Below are 8,965 nucleotides of genomic sequence, written 5' to 3' on the forward strand. Positions count from 1 at the left end.
TCACAACAAGATTCAACACCCTCCAAAATAGTGGGATAACTAGCACCTAGAGTTGACACTCTTCCAAACCTACTTTCATCAATATAATCATCATAAATAGGAGGCATGCTTTCATAATAATAAAATTGCTCATCAAAACTTGGGGGAAAAATATCATCTTCATCAAGCATAGTATCCCCAAGCTTATGGCTTTGCATATCATTAGCATCATGGATATTCAAAGATTTCATACCAACAACATTGCAATCATGCTCATCATTCAAGGATTTTTTGTCAAACATTTTATAGAATGCTTCTTCTATCAATTGAGCACAATTTTCCTTTCCATCATTTTCACGAAAGACATTATAAAGATGAACAATATGATGCAACCTCAATTCCATTTTTTGTAGTTTTATTTTACAAACCAAACTAGTGATAAAACAAGAAACTAAAAGATTCAATTGCAAGATCTAAAGATATACCTTCAAGCACTCACCTCCCCGGCAACGGCGCAAGAAAAGAGATTGATGTCTACTACACAGCTTGTTCTTGTAGACTCGTGTTGGGCCTCCAAGCGTGGAGTTTTGTAGGACAGTAGCAAATTTCCCTCAAGTGGATGATCTAAGGTTTATCAATCCGTGGGAGGTGTAGGATGAAGATGGTCTCTCTCAAACAACACTACAACCAAATAATAAAAAGTCTCTTGTGTCCCCAACACACCAAATACAATGGTAATTTGTATAGGTGCACGAGTTTGGCGAAGAGATGGGGATACAAGTGTAGTAATGATATTAGATATTGATTTTTGTAATAGGAACAATAAAAAACAGCAAGGTAGCAATTGATAAAATGGAGCACAAACGGTATTGCAATGCTTGAAAATGAGGCCTAGGGTCCGTACTTTCGCTAGTGCAATCTCTCAACAGTGCTAATATAATTGGATCATATAACCATCAGTCAACGTGCGATGAAGAATCACTCCAAAGTTCCTATCTAGCGGAGAACATAAGAAGAAATTGTTTGTAGGGTACGAAACCACCTCAAAGCTATTCTTTCCGATCAATCTATCCTAGAGTTCATACTAAAATAACACCAAGCTATTCTTTCCGATCGATCTAACCAAGAGTTCGTACTAAAATAACACCATATGATACACGCCAACCAACTCTAATGTCACCTAGATACTCCAATGTCACCGCGAGTATCCGTGAGTTGATTATACGATATGCATCAAACAATTTCAGATTCATAATACTCAATCCAACACAAAGAACTTCAAAGTGTGCCCCAAGATTTCTACCAGAGAAAGAAAGACGAGAACGTGCATCAACCCCTATGCATAGATTACCCCAATGTCACCTCGGGAATCCGCGAGTGGAGTGCCAAAATACATATCAAATGAATCAATATTATACCCAATTGTCACCATGGGTATTCATAGCAAGACATACATCAAGTGCTCTCAAATCCATAAAAGTATTCAATCCGATAAAATGTAACCTCAAAGGGAAAACTCAATTCACAACAAGATAGAGAGGGGAAAACACCATATGATCCAACTATATTAACAAAGCCTGCGATACATCAAGATCGTGACATCTCAAGAACAAGAGAGAGAGAGAGAGAGATTAAACACATAGCTAGTGGTACAAACCCTCATCCCCGAGGGTGGACTACTCCCTCCTCATCGTGGTGGCCGTCGGGATGATGAAGATGGCCACCGGTGATGATTTCCCCCTCCGGCGGAGTGCCGGAATGGGGTCTAGATTGGTTTTCCGTGGCTACAGAGGCTTGCGGCGGTCAAACTTCTGATCTACCGACTCCCCTAGGGTTTTTGGAATATTTGGAAATTTATAGGGCGAAGAGGCGGTGCGGGAGGCCACCGAGGTGGGCACAACCCACCTAGGCGCGCCTGGCCCCCCAGGCGCGCCCTGGTGGGTTGTGCTCCCCTCGGAGCTCCCGTCTGGTACTTCTTTGGCCCACCAGGTGTCTTCTGGTCCAGGAAAAATCTCCAAAAAGTTTCGCTGCGTTTGGACTCCGTTTGGTATTGATTTTCTGCGATGTAAAAAACATCAACTGGCACTGGGCACTATGACAATAGGTTAGTCCCAAAAAATGATATAAGTTGCTATAAAATGATTGTAAAACATTCAAGAATGATAATATAACATCATGAATACTACATAAATTATAGATACGTCGGACGTATCACGCGTGCACTTTTAAGATTTTGGGAAATTACTATACCGTTGAAATATGCAAGTCGAGCCCACTAGTGTGCATCTTTTTGCAGGTGAGAGTGGGTGTGGATCACGCATGCATTCTAAAGTGTTCTATCTCCCCAAAGAAACTAGTTGTATTTTATTTCATGGTCACATTTCAAATGGCTAATTAGATGGCAATGGGTACCCATTACCTGCGTACCTTGCGAGTAAAACCCTATTAGGCAAGGGTATGGGTCAAAAATATACCCATGGGTACATAAATAGGAAAATTTCGTACCCATCGGGTATAGTGGTATGGGTATGGTTTAGTCTAACCCATACCCATGTACCCATGTACTCGCATATATTCTGACAAATAGACCTGATATATTATTTATCCACATATTAAACATATTATATATACATAAATCAGACAACCCTAACAAGACCTTATCATGCATTCATGTTAGGCCACCGCACCACAATAGCTAGCCCACAAACAGTATGCGTTGATATCATGATGTGTTGTTGTTTATAAATTATTGTTGTAAGTTGTTGTTTATGACTATGTAATGCTCAAATTGATGTGTTGCAATCTGGGTAATTTTACCCACGGGTACCCATTTACCTGATGGGTGACGGGTATGGGAAAATATTGTACCCGTCAACGGGTATGGGTAAGGTTTGGGATGATGGGTAAGGGTATGGGGTGGCTCCACCCATACCCAAACCCTGCGGGTGCCATCCCTACTAATAACTTATAAACCAAGTTTCTATTTGTGAAATATTTTATCTATTTGAATTCCTGACGCTAAGATATGTAAAACAAGACCAAACTTGAGTATATTTCATACGAGTTTCAGAAAATTGATATCACTCATTCAAAAAACTATTTAGCTCATTTCGATAAACAGATTTTACTCACTCCAAACAAATTATTTCACTAATTTCGGAATACATATTTCACTCATTTATAAAACACATTAGATTCACCCATTGGGAACTGATTTCACTCATAAAAAATATGGATTTTAAAACTATATTTCACTCATTTCAAGAAACTAATTTCAGAAAAACATAGTACACTCACTCAGTTAAAAAACTATTTCACTAATTTCAAAAATAGATTTCACACATTTTAGAAAACACATTACTCTCATTTACAGTATAATCTCACTGCGAATTTACGAAATATATTGAAATGTATTCCGCTTATAAAAAATAACAGTTTCAAACACTGAAAAATTAGTTTCATGGCAAAAATTGGTTTTATTTCACTTTTATTAAAATAACTTATTTCACTCATTTCAGAAAACACAATGCACTCATTTACAAAATATAGATTTCACCCATTTCACTAGTTTCAGAAAACACGTTACACTCATTTTCAGAAAACGTATTACCCTCATTTCACTAGTTTCCAAAATAAGTATTTCAGAAAACATATTACACTCATTTCACTCATTTCAAAAAACACATTGCAGTCGTCCATTTGAAATACTATATTTCACTTATTTCAAAAAACTGATTGCACTCATTACAAAAGATAGATTTCACTAGTTTCAGAAAAACACATCACAGTTACTCCATTGAAGAAACAATTTCGCAAGCTGGAATATGAAACTCACAAAGAAAACTATATTCAGAAAAGTGATTTCAATCATTTCAATAACTGATTTCAATCATTTTTTAAATTGTAATTTAAAATGAGTGAAATTAATATTTTTGATATGATTGAAATAGTAAAATTAACCAAGAGAAGACCATCACCGAAATGACAAAAATAAACCGAAGGAACGCACGTGCTAACTAAGAGCGCTCACCGAACTAGGCCGAGCCAGAAAAGCACGCCTATTTGAGGCAGTAAAGGGCCACGAGGAGCTGTCGATTTTTAGCTACAGCGAGTGTAGCGGCAAGCCAACAACGGCGATCAGCGGCGGCTGGCGCAGTCCGCCCCTGGTTTTTCTTCTTCTCCGGCAATGATGAGTGAGTCTACCAATCATTCATCAGAGGTCGGGTTGCCAAAACCGTCAGTCATGGCTGTTTTCTTTTCAATCGAAGCTAGCTGCCCGGCTGGAGGAGCCACTCCCACTTGCAAATCAAGTCACGGGGTCAGGAAAGAAAAAGAAAAACAATCCTTGGATCCCTTTGAAAGATGATGCCGAGCAGCTGCCTCCCACTCGCTATCCAAGTTCCAAGTGATGCTCAGCGCATGCATGTGATCAAGAATACCATGCATGCGCTATTTTTTTATATATACAAAAGGCATTCAAGTGGTATACCTTTCCACTTTGGCACATACTCCACAAACCGAGTGAGCAAATCTATGAGCGGCACCAACTTGCATGGATAGATATGAATGCGTGATGCGTCCCATACGTTGCTATCTCGGCCGCATGCATATATAGAGGAGGGAAAGAAGGAAATATGCAATGCAACACACCAACCAATCGTTTATTCCACACCGTTTTGAGAATCTAGCTTCTGTAGTTAAATCATCAGCTGGTTGCCAGAAACGTCAGTCGGCAGGCGTGCATCAGCTGGTCTCAACATGTTGACTGCCTTCTTGCTGCTCCTGGCGGCGGCGGCGGCGGCGGCAGCGGCGGCCGCCATCGAGACGCCCGAGCGCCTCGTCTCGGCTCGTGGCTGTCAAGCAGCTGTGGCGGCGTGGACATCCCCTACCCGTTCGGCATTGGCGTCGGCGCCGGCGGCCGCGACTGCTTCCGCGAGGGCTTCCAGATCGACTGCGTCTACGACGGCCCCGTGCTCGCCAACACGTCCCTTCGGGTGGTGCGGCTGTCCGTGGACCCCGCCGAGTCGCTGGTGATGCTCCCCGTCGGGCGGATGTGCTACAACGCCACCGACCCGCGCCGCGCCGAGGAGTACAGCCACGGCGAGACGCTGATGAACAAGCACGGCGTGTACCGCTTCTCCAGCGCGCGCAACATGCTCGTCGTCCTCGGCTGCAACACCATGGGCACCATCGGGAGCGACAAGACCGCGCGCCTCGTCGACGGCTACTCCTACTACCTCGGGTGCATGAACTTCTGCAACAGCTCGGCCAGCGCGCAGGACGGCCAGTGCGCCAGCCTCGGCTGCTGCCACGTCGACATCCCGCCGGGGCTCACCCACAACTACTTCAGGTTCCGGGAGTACGACCACAGCAGCATGATGGACTACAGCCCGTGCGACTACGCCTTCCTCGTCGACCGGACCAACTACACCTTCCGGCGCTCCGACCTCCTCAGGGACACCCTCCGGACCTCGCCGGTGTGGCTGGACTGGGCCATCCGTGGCGCCGGCGGCGACGACTCCGCCTCATTATCGTGCGCCCAAGCCAATGAGACCAAGAAGTACGCCTGCCTGAGCAACCAGAGCTACTGCGTCGACGCCACCAATGGGCCTGGCTACAACTGTAACTGCTCCGAAGGCTACGAGGGCAATGCCTACCTCGTCGACGGATGCACCAGTAAGACAGACGCCCTGCTTAACTATAATGATTTAATTTTCTTTACTGGATTATTAGTGTCCTAAATTGACAATTATTTTCTTAATTTCTGCGCACAGATATAGATGAATGTGCAGATTCAGACAAATATCCTTGCAAAGGTGTATGCAGGGACACCGAAGGATCTTACCGATGCACCTGTCCTCCGGGTTATGGAAGCGATGACCCAAAAACTCAACGCTGTGCTCCAAAGTTCCCACCTGCTGCACAGATTTGCATAGGTAACCTCAGACGAGCTACTACTTCTCAATATTAGATGTTGGATCTGAGAGTCTGAGACACGATTATCTTCAATTTCAGTACTTGCAATCCTGTTTCAGTGCTTCCGAGTGGGATGAGTAAACTCCACTATTGACTAGAATAATAGTAGTAAGAAGTTTTCGTTTACCTTTGCTTCTTTGTGCGTGTAGGTGCGATAGGTGGTATTCTTGTCATCGCATTTGTGGCGTTCGTCATTATTATTCGAAAAGAGAAGCGGAAGACCAGAGAGTTATATGAGAAAAATGGTGGTCTTACCTTGGAGAAGGCTAAAGTCATTAAGATTTTCAAAGTGGAGGAGCTCAAGCCAATTTTAAAGAGCAGCAATTTAATTGGAAAAGGTGGCTTTGGTGAAGTTTATAAGGGGGTTCTTGATAACGTACTTGTCGCAGTAAAGAAACCAATTGGTCGTAATGTGCAGGAGAACAAGCAATTTGCAAATGAAGTCATCATCCAGTCTCAAGTCATCCACAAGAACATCGTTAGGCTCATCGGTTGTTGCCTAGAAGTGGATAACCCCCTGCTAGTGTACGAGTTCATTTCCAAAAGAAGCATGCATGACATTCTTCACGAGTTTAGGGAGCCTCTCAACTTGGAAGTGCGTCTAAGCATTGTCTTAGAATCAGCACATGGTCTAGCTTATTTGCATTCACAAGCCCATACCAAAATCCTGCATGGTGATGTTAAACCAGCAAACATACTCTTGGATGACAACTTTGTGCCAAAGATCTCAGACTTCGGCATATCGAGGTTGATTGCAGTAGACAAGGAACACACTGCCAACGTAATTGGTGACATGAGTTATATGGATCCAGTATACCTACAACAGGCCTCTTGACTGAGAAAAGTGATGTCTATAGTTTTGGGGTTGTCATCTTAGAGGTCATTAGCAGGAGGAAGGCCACTCATTCTGACAATAACAGCTTAGTGACGAGTTTTATCCAGTACCACAAAGAAGGAAAGAAAGCAACCGAGTTGTTTGATAAGGAAATTGCAGCAACAGGAAATTTGCAGCTTCTTGTTACTCTGGCGGGAATCGCTGTGGAATGTCTTAGCCTTGATGTGGATCAAAGACCATGGATGACAGACGTTGTGGCGCGCCTTCTCACATTAAATAGATCACGTGTGTTGTAACTTTGTTTCTGGGGTTGAGTTTGAAGTTTGGAACATGTATGGACCTTTATTGTGCTCCTTCAAAGTTTGGAATGCATCAAATTTCTTCCCACAGCAAAGCCAGAGAGCATGGCAACCATCCACGTGCAGACCTTCCCTTATTGTATGAGAAGCAGGGGAGGCCACCATTAGTTTTAGAAAATGTGTACGTAGTACTGTAGGGAGTAACTGTGTGTGTTTCATGTGACTAAATGTAGTAGTACAGAATGTGTCCCAATCTGCCCCGTTCAGTTGCCCCCGATCCTTTGGGTTTGGCACCTGCTTTCCCTATGCTTTCTTTCCCCTGTCAACTTGAGAGTTACAGGTTACTCAAAATGTTGAATTGAGTGGACTAGTGGAGACCGTGAACGTGTTTGGTCTAGGAAGGAACGTAAGTGGAAAAATCATCTATGATCAAACTGGAAGGATGTGATATAGGTGATAAATGATGCTTGCGATATTCAGATTGCAGTGAATTACCTGTCGTGGAGCTGCACGTCGAGGCGGAAGAGACACCTGTGTGCTCGATCGGCAGCAGCGCTCGCTGAGGCGGCCGGCTCCCTTGCACGAAGATGACCTTCGACGATGAATTCGGCCATGGGAGGGGAGGACGCACAAGGGGGCCGAGGTGCTTCAGTTGCTGCAAGCGGCGGCAGTGGCGGATCCAGCACAAAATGCTAGAATGGGCCCGAGGTGAGTTGGGTTGGGTCATTTTGTTTTATTTTTTCATTGTTCATAAGGTATATGGGTTGGGCCAAGATCTTTGGGTGAGCCCAGCCCCACCCTACACCCTACTACATCTGCCCCTGAGCGGCGGGACGAGGGTGGAGACTACCAACCGGCGCCGGCGCCGCTGCGGGATCGGGAGCAAGCGTTACGGAGCCGTGGGATTTCCCTGCGCCAAAAAACCGTGGAAAAAAGTTGCATAGGACACTGGCAGGAGAAGCGGCTCGAGGTGCGCAGATTCTTACCCACTGGGTTTTGTTGCACATGTGCCTGAAAAAAACATTTCTCTCTCTATATATATGTGTGTATATATATATAATATATATATTAAAGTATAAACAATAGTACAAAAATAAAAGCAAAAAAAAACATAAAACGTAAAAAAGAAGGAAAAAAGAGGTTGTGGCTTCCCGCGCTCGTGGGCCGGCCCAACTCGCTCGCCCCTTCAGCGAGTCTGAAGCCGGATGACATCAAGTGGTGATTGTCATCAAGTTTGCGGTGTGCAATAACCTAGCCTTCATTGAGCCAACGCAATCTCGAAAGGTGGTCCAACTTGAGGAAGTCAAGATCGTCATCATCTAGCTCAAGTCGACTTCGTGCAAGGCAAAGGTTTGCCCTTGATAGGTTCTCTATTTTACCGGTCTCATGATGGAGACCGGGTTATAGGATCGATTGCCGTACTATCAAGGGGGGCTCTCAAGTTAGTAGCTTGATCGTATCGTTTGTAGAGAGCTCAAACAATTGCATGCTTGCATCATCTTTCTTGGTTCTTGTTTGGTTTTCTCCTTGTGAGATTTGGAGCTCATGGTCATCTTCTTGGCAAGCTCGAGTTCATCGAAAACGGAGTTCACTTGCTTCTTCTATTGCGTTTTCGGTGTTGGAGGTTTTGTCGGTCTTATTCGAGGAAGGGTTCTCACCATTTTCTTATGGGCCTTTTCGAATTTCCTCATTTTATTATTTCTTTAAATATTGTGTTAGCCCTTGTCGCTAGCTTTCCAACAAACTTGGTTTCGTTGATTTCGGAGTCCGTTTGCAGAAGTTGTGTTAGTTTTGGTGTCCTTATAAAAGTTGCAGCGGTACTACCGCTCGTAGGAGCGGTACTACCACTTGGAGGGGATGTAATTTTTTACTACCG

General features: G+C 44.1%; 1 pseudogene; it reads left to right on the forward strand.

Moving 5' to 3' along the window:
- Window positions 1–4,604: 4,604 nt before the first annotated feature.
- Window positions 4,605–7,393, forward strand: LOC123164520 (wall-associated receptor kinase 2-like; annotated as a pseudogene).
- The last annotated feature ends 1,572 nt before the right edge of the window (window positions 7,394–8,965 follow it).

The sequence above is a fragment of the Triticum aestivum genome, chromosome 1D, assembly GCF_018294505.1.
Source record: "Triticum aestivum cultivar Chinese Spring chromosome 1D, IWGSC CS RefSeq v2.1, whole genome shotgun sequence".
In the NCBI taxonomy this organism is placed as follows: domain Eukaryota; kingdom Viridiplantae; phylum Streptophyta; class Magnoliopsida; order Poales; family Poaceae; genus Triticum; species Triticum aestivum.